At 45.0% G+C, this 14,671-nt stretch overlaps 1 protein-coding gene across 5 annotated transcripts in view; it reads left to right on the forward strand.

Annotated features, from left to right (window-relative positions):
* Positions 1 to 14,671, forward strand: part of LOC146020137 (ankyrin repeat and fibronectin type-III domain-containing protein 1-like) — a 442,882-nt gene that overhangs the window by 349,874 nt on the left and 78,337 nt on the right. The window lies entirely within an intron of this gene.

Consider the following 14,671-nt stretch of genomic DNA (forward strand, 5'->3'; position numbering starts at 1 on the left):
TCCATAGCTAGTTTTCTGCTTTGCACAAGTTGTTTAGAGTTTGGTTGTTAGCCTGTATTGGTTTGTGTCTCAATTATAAGACATAGAGGAATAGTCTGGAGCAGAGGCAGGTATGTGATGATAATGTTGGGATGGCGCTTAATTATTAGGTAATATGATGGAATGGAGATGGGTGATGGATATTGATAATGAGTGGAGCTGAACAAGACAACTGAATGATAGAACAGGGATGGTTTAGAGCAGTGGTTCTCAAACTCGGTCCTCAGTACCCCACACAGCTCACATTTTCCAGGTCACCCGGCACTTGCACAGGTGCATTCATTACTCATTGACACATTTTAAAAGATCCACAGGTGGAGCTAATTATTTATGATTCTGTGAGGAAACCTGCAAAACATGCACCGTGTGGACCACATTTGGGAAGCGGTGGGCTAGAGCATCAATGGCTATGTTATAGATAATGATAATCAAATAGTAGTTGTTAAGCGCTCACCTAGGTTGTGTATTTATATGCAAGTATTTGACAAAATGCTGGTGTTTATGAGGAAAATTACTTTAAGTGTAACAGAAATTAGATGTTCTCCCGTGTATGTGAGAATGAGTGACAGAATTAGCTGTTAATGTGAAATCAAAGGTGATTTTATTTAAAGTTGCAAACAAGTGTACATAGAAAACAATAACAATCAGGGTGGGTGATGTGAGCCTTGAATGAGCCCCTTTGGGGGAATTAGGGAGCCAGCAGGTCCCTTTTTACCATAAGCCTGGAGGGCTTATGTCTCATACAGGTGGGGGTGGTGTGTGGGCTGCCAGTAATAAGCCCTTGCGGGTGTAAGGGGTCAGCAGAACCCTTTAACCATAAACCGGTGGGCTTATGTCTTATGTCGGCAGATGTGGTAGTGGTGGGGCAGGGGGGTACAGGTACAGTCCAAGGTGACAACACTGTTGGTGGCTGGAGGCAAAGTCAATGGATACTTGGTGGGTTGCGCTGGGTAGCGGCGTCCCGCTCCCAGGAGTCTTACCCACGTGATCCTCTTGCAGAGTGGTACGCAGCGGTGCTGTGCTGTGGTCCCTGTCTGCCGACGCCAGTCCGAGGTGAGGGGTGCTCACCCGGCTGGCTGTGATGTGCGTGGCCGCTTGGATGGGGATGCGGCCTGCTCGGACGCGACTTCCGGGTTGGAAGGGGACGCGACGCGACTTCCTGGTTAGTCGCGATGACGTCACTGCGGGAACGAACGCTCGACTCCGGCTGGGAGGAGACTTCTTGTAGTTCTGGATGCTTTGAAGTGTTGTGTAATGGTGTCCAACGCGTTTCAGCCACTGTGGGCCTTTATCAAGGATGCTGTAGGTTGAGGATGGAGTGTTTATATGCTCAATGGGCGTGCCAAACGAACAGTTCATTGTTGTGATAGGTCCACGCTCTCCGCCTCTGATTGGTCATGAGTGGTTGTCACTCATGGAAGGGGAGGGGGGGGGGTTTGAGACGGTAGTGTGTAGCTGAAATGGGTTATTAACCCTGTGTGAGCTGGAAATTATAGCGTTTTGTCAGTATGCAGTGAATTGTTGGTGTATTGTCTGTAGATTGTGATGTGAGTGTAATAGCATTGTTATTATGGAGCCCTATTCTTTGGTTTAATGCGGATGTGGATGTTTCTGAGGGGTTATATTACCCTTTGGGTATTGCATGTCTGTCTGCTATGGGGGATGTGTGTGATTTTATGATACAGTAAGGTGTCATGTGTGCATAAGGTGGTAAGTAGCCTTTCCTTGCATTGTGATTTTTGATACCGTATGGTGTCATGTGTGCATAAGGTGGTAAGTAACACAGCCTTTCCTTACATTGTAGGTAGATACTGGATTCACTAGCCCAGATGGCTATTGTGAAAATCTATGTTTAATCCTCTAGGGGTCAGGGTTTTGATTGTGTAGATCCAGAATAGTTCTCTTTTATTGAGGGTGTCCATGTGGTTACCTCCTCTCCAATTTTTTGGGGGGATCTCTATTCCTATGAAGAATAGGTCCTTGGGGTTGCTATTGTGTTTTGTTTTGTAGTGTAAGGAAACGCTGTGATTCTCATATCCTATGCGAATGTTCCTGATGTGTTCGTAGATTCGTTGTTTAAGTGTGCGTGTGGTCCTACCTATGTATTCGAGACCACAGGGGCATCTGAGAAGATAGATAACCCCTGTGTGTTCACATGATGTCTGCTGTGCGATTTTAAATGTTTTAGCTATGGTTGTGGATGTCCATGTTTGTATTTTCTTGGTTGTTTTTGTGGTTAAGTTTTTGCAGCCTGCACATTTTCCACAGTAGTGGAAACCTGTGGTGTGGTCTAAGGTTGTTTGGATAGATGTCTTGGGTTTTATGTGATTGTGTACCAGTCTTTTTCTGATATCAGGTGCTTTGCGATATGTCATTTTGGGTCTGTCGGGTATTGCGGGAGTGAGGTCGGGGTCTTGCTGTAGGATGTGCCAGTGTTTTTTGAGGATGTTGTGGAATTGTTTAGCTGATTTGTTGTATGTGGTGATAAATGCTACCTCATTGTTTTCTGTCTGGTTGTGTTTGGGTTTGGTTTGAAGTGTAGTGGATCTGTCGAGTGCTGTGATTTCGTTCAGGGCGGTTTTGACTATGTGCTGGTCGTACATTTTTTCATGGAATTGTTCCATGAGTTCTGTGCTTTGTGTTATGAAATCTTCTGTCTTGGAGCAATTCCTTCTGATGCGTCGGAATTGCCCCTTCGGGATGTTCTGTAACCATGGTCTGTGGTGTGCACTAGTGTAGAGTATGTAGCTGTTGACATCTACATTTTTCCTGTATGTTTTTGTGTGTATGTTGTTATTTTCAATGTATATGTCTAAGTCCAAAAATTGGACTGATGTCTTGCTGATATTGGTGGTGAAAGTGAGGTTTCTGTTGTTGGTGTTCAGGTAGTGAGTGAAGTCATTGAGTGAGTCAAATGTCCCTTTCCAAATGAAAATAATGTCGTCAATGAAACGCCGCCATAGGATCAAATTGTCCTTCCAGCTATGTCCTGTCTGTATATGGTCCTCCTCCCACTTACCCATAAACAGATTAGCATAGCTGGGTGCCACTTTTGATCCCATAGCGGTCCCGGTGGTCTGTAGGTAGTAAGTGTTATTGAACCATGTGTAGTTGTGGTGTAGGATATAGTCGATGGCGTCAATGATGAAGGTGGTCTGTTCCGGTGGGATTTCTGTGTCTCTATCTAAGAAATGTTTGGTGCTCTCTAGGCCTTGGTTGTGGTTGATGACTGTGTATAGTGACGTAACATCACTGGTGGCTATCCAGTAGTCTGATTCCCATTGAATGGTTTGTAAGTGGTTGATGATATCAGTGGTGTCCTTTATGTATGAGGGTAGTGCTTTAACATGATCCTGTAGGAAGTTGTCTGTGTATTGGGCTAAGTTAGAGGTGAGGGAGTTTATGCCTGAGATGATGGGCCTTCCTGGTGGATGTGTTTGATTTTTGTGTATCTTAGGGAGGTAGTAGAATACGGGTATGAGGGGGTGTTCCTGTTGTAGGAACATGTGTTCATGTTTGTTGATGATGCCCTTGTCTCTGCCTGTTTTAAGTAGTGTGTCAAGTTCTTTTTTAAATTGCTGTGTGGGGTCACCCTTCAGTGGTTTATAGGTGTTGATGTCATTGAGTAAGCGTTGTGCCTCTGTTGTATAGTCATGTTGGTCCAGTACCACTATGCCACCCCCTTTGTCTGCTGGTTTGATTATAAGTTGGTCATTCTTTTCCAGGGTTTTGAGTGCTTGTAGTTCTGATTTGGTCATGTTGTTGGTGTCATACTTGTTTGGTTTGTCCTTCATGTTGTCAAGGTCTCTAGCCACTAGGGTCTCAAAGGTCTTGATGTGGTGTGATTTCATGTGAGTGGGGTAGAAGGTGGATTTAGGTCTGAGTGGTGTGTGTTTATATTTGTCGACTGAGTCTGCATGGTTTCTGACTATGGGGTTGGAGTTGAAGTATTTTTTCAATGTGAGTTTCCTAGTGAAGGATTGTAGGTCACAGTATATGTCGAATTTGTTTGGTTTGTTTGTAGGTGCGAATTTGAGTCCTTTTGAAAGTACTTTTTCCTGTAGTTGTGTGAGAGGTGTGCTGCTTAAGTTGAAGATGGCTGTATTATCAGTGTGGCCGTTGTTGGGTTTCTCTATGTCTGTTCTGGTGTGTGTTGTTTCTGTTTCTTTGGTGTTTTTAGAGGAGCCTCCTCTGCATCCTCTTCTGGTTTTTGTCTTTTTTTGGTGTTTTGTTCTGGATGTGTGTTCTGTTGACTGGGATTTATTAGACAGGCCAGTCTGCCTGTCTCTGTGTCCAAAAAATGTTCCCCCCATTCTGGTGGTGTGGTGGTATTGTTTGGTAATATCGCTGCTGCAGTGTTTTGGTAGTCTCTAAGTGTTGTGACCCACCCTTGGTCGAAGGACAGCCTTGCCAGGTGTTCGTATTCCGTATCGTCGTCTATCTCGTGTACTGAGAATGATGAATCACTCTCGGATTCTGAGTCAGTTGTGTTTAAACTGATGTTATTTGTCTCTGTTGGCTGGGTATTGCTGTTGGGTAAACCGTTAGTACTGTTGTCCGTGTTTACTTTTGGTTGTGTGTGTCTGGATGCTTGATGTGCGTGCAGTCGGTGCATGTATTGTTGGTAGGTGAGTCCTGTATTTCTATATAATTTGGGTGCTGTTATGTTCTTATGCCTGTTAGGGATGTGATGTCTTTTGTTTGGGGTGTGTGGAATGAGGGTCTTACGTTTGTTGCTAGTGGGTCCTGTTGTTGATTTGATGTTTGTCTTTGAATGTGTATTGGTATGTCTGGGTTTGAGATCCCTGTGTATTTTGTGGATTTTGATTTTAATAATCTGATCCTCTTTGTTTGTTAGTCTCTGTTTTGTGATGTCTTCAATGTCTTTGTACCCTGGTTCTTTTGTGTATGGTTCTATGAGTTTGTTGGTGTTTTCTATTTGTGTATTTAGTGTGTCAAGTTCTGTGTCATGTTTTTCTATGATGAGTGTAATGAGTTTCCGTGAGCATTCGTTTAGAGTGTCATTCCATTTGGACATGAATGTTGTGTCATCAGTGCTGTGTGTCGGTGTTTTCCTGATGTGTAGACCTTTTGGTATCAGGTGGTTATTATGGTACCAGTGTAGGATGTGTCTGTCCCACCACACTCTTGTCTCTTTCTGTATCAGTGATTCTAGGAGTCTAAAGTTTTGAAAAAACTCCGATGGGGGTATGCTAGGTGTGGTGGTGTGGATTTCCTCTATGGCTTTAAGAGCCTTCTGACTTCTGGTCAGTCTAATATCAGTTATCCCCATGTATATTGGGATGGTGTGTGCGGAGTTTGTGGAAATGCAGCAAGTAACCAATGGACTTAATTGTTAGGTAGAATTGGTGGCGGTTACTGCGCTTATCCCTCTGTATGTGGGGCAGCTTAACTGAGTGGTCCGTGCTCAAATTATGGGTTAAACAAATAGTAGTTGTTAAGCGCTCACCTAGGTTGTGTATTTATATGCAAGTATTTGACAAAATGCTGGTGTTTATGAGGAAAATTACTTTAAGTGTAACAGAAATTAGATGTTCTCCCGTGTATGTGAGAATGAGTGACAGAATTAGCTGTTAATGTGAAATCAAAGGTGATTTTATTTAAAGTTGCAAACAAGTGTACATAGAAAACAATAACAATCAGGGTGGGTGATGTGAGCCTTGAATGAGCCCCTTTGGGGGAATTAGGGAGCCAGCAGGTCCCTTTTTACCATAAGCCTGGAGGGCTTATGTCTCATACAGGTGGGGGTGGTGTGTGGGCTGCCAGTAATAAGCCCTTGCGGGTGTAAGGGGTCAGCAGAACCCTTTAACCATAAACCGGTGGGCTTATGTCTTATGTCGGCAGATGTGGTAGTGGTGGGGCAGGGGGGTACAGGTACAGTCCAAGGTGACAACACTGTTGGTGGCTGGAGGCAAAGTCAATGGATACTTGGTGGGTTGCGCTGGGTAGCGGCGTCCCGCTCCCAGGAGTCTTACCCACGTGATCCTCTTGCAGAGTGGTACGCAGCGGTGCTGTGCTGTGGTCCCTGTCTGCCGACGCCAGTCCGAGGTGAGGGGTGCTCACCCGGCTGGCTGTGATGTGCGTGGCCGCTTGGATGGGGATGCGGCCTGCTCGGACGCGACTTCCGGGTTGGAAGGGGACGCGACGCGACTTCCTGGTTAGTCGCGATGACGTCACTGCGGGAACGAACGCTCGACTCCGGCTGGGAGGAGACTTCTTGTAGTTCTGGATGCTTTGAAGTGTTGTGTAATGGTGTCCAACGCGTTTCAGCCACTGTGGGCCTTTATCAAGGATGCTGTAAGACATAAGCCCACCGGTTTATGGTTAAAGGGTTCTGCTGACCCCTTACACCCGCAAGGGCTTATTACTGGCAGCCCACACACCACCCCCACCTGTATGAGACATAAGCCCTCCAGGCTTATGGTAAAAAGGGACCTGCTGGCTCCCTAATTCCCCCAAAGGGGCTCATTCAAGGCTCACATCACCCACCCTGATTGTTATTGTTTTCTATGTACACTTGTTTGCAACTTTAAATAAAATCACCTTTGATTTCACATTAACAGCTAATTCTGTCACTCATTCTCACATACACGGGAGAACATCTAATTTCTGTTACACTTAAAGTAATTTTCCTCATAAACACCAGCATTTTGTCAAATACTTGCATATAAATACACAACCTAGGTGAGCGCTTAACAACTACTATTTGTTTAACCCATAATTTGAGCACGGACCACTCAGTTAAGCTGCCCCACATACAGAGGGATAAGCGCAGTAACCGCCACCAATTCTACCTAACAATTAAGTCCATTGGTTACTTGCTGCATTTCCACAAACTCCGCACACACCATCCCAATATACATGGGGATAACTGATATTAGACTGACCAGAAGTCAGAAGGCTCTTAAAGCCATAGAGGAAATCCACACCACCACACCTAGCATACCCCCATCGGAGTTTTTTCAAAACTTTAGACTCCTAGAATCACTGATACAGAAAGAGACAAGAGTGTGGTGGGACAGACACATCCTACACTGGTACCATAATAACCACCTGATACCAAAAGGTCTACACATCAGGAAAACACCGACACACAGCACTGATGACACAACATTCATGTCCAAATGGAATGACACTCTAAACGAATGCTCACGGAAACTCATTACACTCATCATAGAAAAACATGACACAGAACTTGACACACTAAATACACAAATAGAAAACACCAACAAACTCATAGAACCATACACAAAAGAACCAGGGTACAAAGACATTGAAGACATCACAAAACAGAGACTAACAAACAAAGAGGATCAGATTATTAAAATCAAAATCCACAAAATACACAGGGATCTCAAACCCAGACATACCAATACACATTCAAAGACAAACATCAAATCAACAACAGGACCCACTAGCAACAAACGTAAGACCCTCATTCCACACACCCCAAACAAAAGACATCACATCCCTAACAGGCATAAGAACATAACAGCACCCAAATTATATAGAAATACAGGACTCACCTACCAACAATACATGCACCGACTGCACGCACATCAAGCATCCAAACACACACAACCAAAAGTAAACACGGACAACAGTACTAACGGTTTACCCAACAGCAATACCCAGCCAACAGAGACAAATAACATCAGTTTAAACACAACTGACTCAGAATCCGAGAGTGATTCATCATTCTCAGTACACGAGATAGACGACGATACGGAATACGAACACCTGGCAAGGCTGTCCTTCGACCAAGGGTGGGTCACAACACTTAGAGACTACCAAAACACTGCAGCAGCGATATTACCAAACAATACCACCACACCACCAGAATGGGGGGAACATTTTTTGGACACAGAGACAGGCAGACTGGCCTGTCTAATAAATCCCAGTCAACAGAACACACATCCAGAACAAAACACCAAAAAAAGACAAAAACCAGAAGAGGATGCAGAGGAGGCTCCTCTAAAAACACCAAAGAAACAGAAACAACACACACCAGAACAGACATAGAGAAACCCAACAACGGCCACACTGATAATACAGCCATCTTCAACTTAAGCAGCACACCTCTCACACAACTACAGGAAAAAGTACTTTCAAAAGGACTCAAATTCGCACCTACAAACAAACCAAACAAATTCGACATATACTGTGACCTACAATCCTTCACTAGGAAACTCACATTGAAAAAATACTTCAACTCCAACCCCATAGTCAGAAACCATGCAGACTCAGTCGACAAATATAAACACACACCACTCAGACCTAAATCCACCTTCTACCCCACTCACATGAAATCACACCACATCAAGACCTTTGAGACCCTAGTGGCTAGAGACCTTGACAACATGAAGGACAAACCAAACAAGTATGACACCAACAACATGACCAAATCAGAACTACAAGCACTCAAAACCCTGGAAAAGAATGACCAACTTATAATCAAACCAGCAGACAAAGGGGGTGGCATAGTGGTACTGGACCAACATGACTATACAACAGAGGCACAACGCTTACTCAATGACATCAACACCTATAAACCACTGAAGGGTGACCCCACACAGCAATTTAAAAAAGAACTTGACACACTACTTAAAACAGGCAGAGACAAGGGCATCATCAACAAACATGAACACATGTTCCTACAACAGGAACACCCCCTCATACCCGTATTCTACTACCTCCCTAAGATACACAAAAATCAAACACATCCACCAGGAAGGCCCATCATCTCAGGCATAAACTCCCTCACCTCTAACTTAGCCCAATACACAGACAACTTCCTACAGGATCATGTTAAAGCACTACCCTCATACATAAAGGACACCACTGATATCATCAACCACTTACAAACCATTCAATGGGAATCAGACTACTGGATAGCCACCAGTGATGTTACGTCACTATACACAGTCATCAACCACAACCAAGGCCTAGAGAGCACCAAACATTTCTTAGATAGAGACACAGAAATCCCACCGGAACAGACCACCTTCATCATTGACGCCATCGACTATATCCTACACCACAACTACACATGGTTCAATAACACTTACTACCTACAGACCACCGGGACCGCTATGGGATCAAAAGTGGCACCCAGCTATGCTAATCTGTTTATGGGTAAGTGGGAGGAGGACCATATACAGACAGGACATAGCTGGAAGGACAATTTGATCCTATGGCGGCGTTTCATTGACGACATTATTTTCATTTGGAAAGGGACATTTGACTCACTCAATGACTTCACTCACTACCTGAACACCAACAACAGAAACCTCACTTTCACCACCAATATCAGCAAGACATCAGTCCAATTTTTGGACTTAGACATATACATTGAAAATAACAACATACACACAAAAACATACAGGAAAAATGTAGATGTCAACAGCTACATACTCTACACTAGTGCACACCACAGACCATGGTTACAGAACATCCCGAAGGGGCAATTCCGACGCATCAGAAGGAATTGCTCCAAGACAGAAGATTTCATAACACAAAGCACAGAACTCATGGAACAATTCCATGAAAAAATGTACGACCAGCACATAGTCAAAACCGCCCTGAACGAAATCACAGCACTCGACAGATCCACTACACTTCAAACCAAACCCAAACACAACCAGACAGAAAACAATGAGGTAGCATTTATCACCACATACAACAAATCAGCTAAACAATTCCACAACATCCTCAAAAAACACTGGCACATCCTACAGCAAGACCCCGACCTCACTCCCGCAATACCCGACAGACCCAAAATGACATATCGCAAAGCACCTGATATCAGAAAAAGACTGGTACACAATCACATAAAACCCAAGACATCTATCCAAACAACCTTAGACCACACCACAGGTTTCCACTACTGTGGAAAATGTGCAGGCTGCAAAAACTTAACCACAAAAACAACCAAGAAAATACAAACATGGACATCCACAACCATAGCTAAAACATTTAAAATCGCACAGCAGACATCATGTGAACACACAGGGGTTATCTATCTTCTCAGATGCCCCTGTGGTCTCGAATACATAGGTAGGACCACACGCACACTTAAACAACGAATCTACGAACACATCAGGAACATTCGCATAGGATATGAGAATCACAGCGTTTCCTTACACTACAAAACAAAACACAATAGCAACCCCAAGGACCTATTCTTCATAGGAATAGAGATCCCCCCAAAAAATTGGAGAGGAGGTAACCACATGGACACCCTCAATAAAAGAGAACTATTCTGGATCTACACAATCAAAACCCTGACCCCTAGAGGATTAAACATAGATTTTCACAATAGCCATCTGGGCTAGTGAATCCAGTATCTACCTACAATGTAAGGAAAGGCTGTGTTACTTACCACCTTATGCACACATGACACCATACGGTATCAAAAATCACAATGCAAGGAAAGGCTACTTACCACCTTATGCACACATGACACCTTACTGTATCATAAAATCACACACATCCCCCATAGCAGACAGACATGCAATACCCAAAGGGTAATATAACCCCTCAGAAACATCCACATCCGCATTAAACCAAAGAATAGGGCTCCATAATAACAATGCTATTACACTCACATCACAATCTACAGACAATACACCAACAATTCACTGCATACTGACAAAACGCTATAATTTCCAGCTCACACAGGGTTAATAACCCATTTCAGCTACACACTACCGTCTCAAACCCCCCCCCCTCCCCTTCCATGAGTGACAACCACTCATGACCAATCAGAGGCGGAGAGCGTGGACCTATCACAACAATGAACTGTTCGTTTGGCACGCCCATTGAGCATATAAACACTCCATCCTCAACCTACAGCATCCTTGATAAAGGCCCACAGTGGCTGAAACGCGTTGGACACCATTACACAACACTTCAAAGCATCCAGAACTACAAGAAGTCTCCTCCCAGCCGGAGTCGAGCGTTCGTTCCCGCAGTGACGTCATCGCGACTAACCAGGAAGTCGCGTCGCGTCCCCTTCCAACCCGGAAGTCGCGTCCGAGCAGGCCGCATCCCCATCCAAGCGGCCACGCACATCACAGCCAGCCGGGTGAGCACCCCTCACCTCGGACTGGCGTCGGCAGACAGGGACCACAGCACAGCACCGCTGCGTACCACTCTGCAAGAGGATCACGTGGGTAAGACTCCTGGGAGCGGGACGCCGCTACCCAGCGCAACCCACCAAGTATCCATTGACTTTGCCTCCAGCCACCAACAGTGTTGTCACCTTGGACTGTACCTGTACCCCCCTGCCCCACCACTACCACATCTGCCGACATAAGACATAAGCCCACCGGTTTATGGTTAAAGGGTTCTGCTGACCCCTTACACCCGCAAGGGCTTATTACTGGCAGCCCACACACCACCCCCACCTGTATGAGACATAAGCCCTCCAGGCTTATGGTAAAAAGGGACCTGCTGGCTCCCTAATTCCCCCAAAGGGGCTCATTCAAGGCTCACATCACCCACCCTGATTGTTATTGTTTTCTATGTACACTTGTTTGCAACTTTAAATAAAATCACCTTTGATTTCACATTAACAGCTAATTCTGTCACTCATTCTCACATACACGGGAGAACATCTAATTTCTGTTACACTTAAAGTAATTTTCCTCATAAACACCAGCATTTTGTCAAATACTTGCATATAAATACACAACCTAGGTGAGCGCTTAACAACTACTATTTGTTTAACCCATAATTTGAGCACGGACCACTCAGTTAAGCTGCCCCACATACAGAGGGATAAGCGCAGTAACCGCCACCAATTCTAGATAATGATAATGCTGAATGGGGATGAATGACACAGACTAAGGGAAATATTTAATCCGCCGGTGGAAATAGCGGCACTCTAATGCTGCTGTTACCGACAGCATTGAAGGCAGTTTCCGTCAAAACAGATCCAACGGTAAAATAAAGTCGAATCTGTTTTGTTAGAAACGGGTGCGGATTGTGGAACTGTAGAATTGTTTTTTGCCAGCTCGCGTCCGTTTTTCGCAGATTTGCAGATTTTCTTACACTCAACAGCCGGAATTCAGGCTGTCGAGTTTCAGTCGGAAGAAACAAAAACGGGCCGAGATTCTGACTGTCGGAACGTCCCAATGCCCTATTGAATAACCCCTAAGGGGTATATTTCCTAAAGCTTTTAAAAATGAAAAAGAAGTCATGTTGCCCATAGCAACCAATCAGATTCTATCATGCAGCAGCACCTCAGCAGGTGCAGCTTATCCTCAGACTATGGCCTCCTGCTTCTGCATACATAGTCACACCCATGACACACCCACAATACGCCCAGTGAGCAGAACATTTATGCGTACGTTACTGGTCACCTCCAAGTACGCCCATCACTTTTCCACCACTGTCCGTCTCAATCCCAGCATCGCCTTCGTGTATGTATTGCATGCCCCATAGAGGGTTTTATAAATGTCTGCGCAGGCACAGTTGCCTCAACTACATGCACATCAGCATTGCGTGTGTCTTGCGGGTGAATCAGCATGTACTGTAGGTGGGCTGGAGCAGAGATGACTATGTGATGAATGATGGATGGTTCAGTAATGGAGTTGGTCTAGAGCAGAGATCACCAACGATAATTATCCAGAGGAGGAATCACTAACTGTGTATATGCTGCCTGTCTGACAGTGAGCTGGCAGAGTCTGGACTGTTCCAGAAGGGAGGCCGGGCAGAGGGTTTTCACAAATGATCATTGGGCTTAATTGATTCAAATGTCAGCTGGTCTAGCACGATGACTGATAGCTACGCAGTATATTGGGTCTGATTCAGAGTTGGTTGCAAAAGCCAAATATTTCTCAAATGGAAAAACCATGCTGTACTGCAGGTGGGGCAGATGTAACATGTGCAGAGGGAGTAACATTTGGGTGGGGTGTGTTCAAACTGAAATCTAAATGGCAGTGTAAGAATAAAGTCGCCAATATTTACCCTGCACAGAAACAAAATAACACCCCCAAATCTAACGCTCTGTGCACGCATTGTGTTAGTTTAGAACTGATACCTATAATTGGCGAGATTATTTATTACTGAACATTAAAGATGGGAATATAGGACCGAAGCCTTGTATAAGTCTCTAATCATTTCCTTCAAGTACCTGTTACCTCTAGGCATTGCAGGAGGCAACTTCATGGCTGAGCCAATAGGTAGCTTACCGTAGGAAGTCTTTTGGTGCCTTCTAGTGAACTGATTGGCTGCATCCTTATTAATGCTGCTTTAGCCTATTACATAAATCGCCATTGCTTAATGATCTGCGTTGGAGCATCACTGCACATGTGCAGATCTGGTTGGCAGTGCCGTAAAAGCTGCAACTTGATTGACAGGTTGCTGGAATTTTTGTTGGCCTGGGAGCATTCCAGAAAATGGGGACATGTCAGCCACATTTTGGAGGCGGACAAAACCAGTGGCTGCATCCTTGGCTTTGATGTTGCTGAAGATCCTAAGTAACCTCAGATGTCCGATGGTCACGCAGTTGATCTGATGCTGCGTCTTGGGATACAGCAACAGATCAGATGTCTGCTGCGGACTTTGTGTAATGGTGCACAAAAACACAGCAGCTGTGCTGTTAGTGCCTCCTCTCAATCAGTCCCAAAATGTCGGCTTCCAGTGCACAAAGATAACGGGAACATGTGCGTAAGGTCTTTTTTACATATAGTCCCTAATAATAAGCATGTACCTAGTGCCTGATTCAGACCTGTTCACTGGGCTGCGTAGTCTTGCAGCCTAGCGAACAGGTCAGCGCCGCCTGCCACCCCACGAAATGCCCCCCCCCGCAGCCCCTCTCTAGCATGCGGGCGATGGGAAGATAATTAATTTGGTGGTCGCCGGCCATCGAATGATTTCTCTCCCCAGTAATGAAAGTCATTCTACACCGACTTTTATTTCTGCTGCAGATCGCCGAAAAGGGGGCGGGCACTGACATCATGTGACAGTCAGTGGTCCGCCGCAAGGAGGCATCGACCTATCTGCATTCACGGTAACGGAAACACCCATAAAATGCTGGGGTGAACGGCCAGCTGGGGTGAATGGCCCGGCGAGTGTGAAACTCGACAAAGCTGTTCGCTCCCTGGTTTTACACAAGCGCATATTCGCCCATGTGCAAACCACCCACCATCAGACATGGGGTCGAATTCGGACCTGGCCGAAAAGGTCTGAATCTGCTCCATAGTATCTATTCCAAATCTCCCCGTCCGGCTGTGTCAGGAGTGACTGGTCTTTCTGTGTCTCCGTTGCTGAGACTGTCTGATTACACAACTCGGCAGGTACACAATCTGCTTGACGTGAAGTATGCTGCAGTAGAAGACAATAGAAGCCCTGTGATCAGGGCTTGACTTCTTTTTCTTACCATAATTAACATCATTGTCAGACCTGCCAAATTCTTTACAACTAGGTAATTTGCCCCAAGGGACCGAATTCTGGCACCTTCATCAAATCGATGACAAATAATGTCATTAATGCTGTCCTGGCAGATAGAAATGCATGTAACTGGCAATCACAAAAGATCTACAATGCACAACGCAGCGTACTGATTTGTATGATGTTGGCGGCAAGGTGCCACAGTAGTTAGCAT

This window comes from Crinia signifera, chromosome 7 (assembly GCF_055691185.1).
Source record: "Crinia signifera chromosome 7, ASM5569118v1, whole genome shotgun sequence".
Taxonomy (NCBI): domain Eukaryota; kingdom Metazoa; phylum Chordata; class Amphibia; order Anura; family Myobatrachidae; genus Crinia; species Crinia signifera.